The 2,500-nt window shown below is 46.1% G+C and overlaps 1 protein-coding gene across 2 annotated transcripts in view; it reads right to left on the bottom strand.

The window, feature by feature from the left end:
• The window catches only part of LOC106572051 (protein Shroom3), a 199,182-nt gene that overhangs the window by 129,562 nt on the left and 67,120 nt on the right, over positions 1 to 2,500 (bottom strand). The gene's annotated exons all lie outside the window — the stretch shown is intronic.

The following is a 2,500-nucleotide window of genomic DNA, read 5'->3' as shown; positions in this document are numbered from 1 at the left end:
TTCCAGGCAGATTCATCTGTTTTCAGTCAGTGTCCCACAGCTGAACAGGTTAGCATAGGCTGGTGGGATATGATTTCCCATACCAATTATACATGTAATCCTGTACTCACTGTAATCCTGTACTCACTGTTAACTCCAGCATCAGTAACCTGTAATCCTGTACTCACTGTTAACTCCAGCATCAGTAACCTGTAATCCTGTACTCACTGTTAACTCCAGCATCAGTAACCTGTAATCCTGTACTCACTGTTAACTCCAATATCAGTAACCTGTAATCCTGTACTCACTGTTAACTCCAGCATCAGTAACCTGTAATCCTGTAATCACTGTTAACTCCAGCATCAGTAACCTGTAATCCTGTACTCACTGTTAACTCCAGCATCAGTAACCTGTAATCCTGTACTCACTGTTAACTCCAGCATCAGTAACCTGTAATCATGTAATCACTGTTAACTCCAGCATCAGTAACCTGTAATCCTGTACTCACTGTTAACTCCAGCATCAGTAACCTGTAATCCTGTACTCACTGTTAACTCCAGCATCAGTAACCTGTAATCCTGTACTCACTGTTAACTCCAGCATCAGTAACCTGGAATGAATCCTGTTCTTAGGTAATTATCATGCCTCCTTGTCCACGTCCCTCCCTTCCCCTCAAGTCATCCCAGAGAACTGCTGTGTCCAAAGTCTGAAATTGTGAAACTACTCCTCAGTCTTCTGATCCCACAGTGGTAGGCAGTGGTAGACAGTAGTAGACAGTAGTAGACAGTGGTAGGCAGTGGTAGACAGTAGTAGACAGTAGAAGGCAGTAGTAGACAGTAGTAGACAGTGGTAGGCAGTGGTAGACAGTAGTAGACAGTAGAAGGCAGTAGTAGACAGTAGTAGACAGTGGTAGGCAGTGGTAGACAGTAGTAGACAGTAGAAGGCAGTAGTAGACAGTAGTAGTCATGGTAGGCAGTGGTAGACAGTAGTAGACAGTAGTAGATAGTGGTAGACAGTGGTAGTCAGTGGTAGGCAGTGGTAGACAGTAGTAGTCATGGTAGGCAGTTGTAGGCAGTAGTAGACAGTGGTAGACAGTGGTAGACAGTAGTAGGCAGTAGTAGATAGTGGTAGACAGTGGTAGTCAGTGGTAGGCAGTGGTAGACAGTAGTAGACAGTGGTAGACAGTAGTAGGCAGTAGTAGATAGTGGTAGACAGTGGTAGTCAGTGGTAGGCAGTGGTAGACAGTAGTAGACAGTGGTAGGCAGTGGTAGACAGTAGTAGACAGTAGTAGACAGTAGTAGATAGTGGTAGACAGTGGTAGTCAGTGGTAGGCAGTGGTAGACAGTAGTAGACAGTGGTAGGCAGTGGTAGGCAGTAGTAGACAGTAGTAGACAGTGGTAGACAGTAGTAGGCAGTAGTAGATAGTGGTAGACAGTGGTAGTCAGTGGTAGGCAGTGGTAGACAGTAGTAGACAGTGGTAGACAGTAGTAGGCAGTAGTAGATAGTGGTAGACAGTGGTAGTCAGTGGTAGGCAGTGGTAGACAGTAGTAGACAGTGGTAGGCAGTGGTAGACAGTAGTAGACAGTAGTAGACAGTAGTAGATAGTGGTAGACAGTGGTAGTCAGTGGTAGGCAGTGGTAGACAGTGGTAGACAGTAGTAGACAGTGGTAGGCAGTGGTAGGCAGTAGTAGACAGTAGTAGACAGTGGTAGACAGTAGTAGACAGTAGTAGACAGTAGTAGTCAGTGGTAGGCAGTGGTAGACAGTGGTAGACAGTAGTAGACAGTGGTAGGCAGTGGTAGACAGTAGTAGACAGTAGAAGGCAGTAGTAGACAGTGGTAGGCAGTGGTAGACAGTAGTAGACAGTAGAAGGCAGTAGTAGACAGTAGTAGTCATGGTAGGCAGTGGTAGACAGTAGTAGACAGTAGTAGATAGTGGTAGACAGTGGTAGTCAGTGGTAGATAGTGGTAGACAGTGGTAGTCAGTGGTAGGCGGTGGTAGGCAGTGGTAGACAGTAGTAGGCAGTAGTAGGCAGTAGTAGATAGTGGTAGACAGTGGTAGTCAGTGGTAGGCAGTGGTAGACAGTAGTAGACAGTGGTAGGCAGTGGTAGACAGTAGTAGACAGTAGTAGACAGTAGTAGATAGTGGTAGACAGTGGTAGTCAGTGGTAGGCAGTGGTAGACAGTGGTAGACAGTAGTAGACAGTGGTAGGCAGTGGTAGACAGTAGTAGACAGTAGCAGACAGTAGTAGATAGTGGTAGACAGTGGTAGTCATGGTAGGCAGTGGTAGACAGTGGTAGACAGTAGAAAGCAGTAGTAGACAGTAGTAGACAGTGGTAGGCAGTGGTAGACAGTAGTAGACAGTAGTAGGCAGTAGTAGATAGTGGTAGTCAGTGGTAGGCAGTGGTAGACAGTAGTAGACAGTAGTAGATAGTGGTAGACAGTGGTAGTCATGGTAGGCAGTGGTAGACAGTGGTAGACAGTGGTAGACAGTGGTAGACAGTAGTAGACAGTAGTAGACA

This window comes from Salmo salar, chromosome 01 (genome assembly GCF_965601325.2).
Source record: "Salmo salar chromosome 01, fSalSal1, whole genome shotgun sequence".
Lineage (NCBI taxonomy): Eukaryota > Metazoa > Chordata > Actinopteri > Salmoniformes > Salmonidae > Salmo > Salmo salar.
The sequence above is the reverse complement of the archived record's forward strand: the minus strand, read 5'-3'. Positions and strand labels throughout refer to the sequence as shown.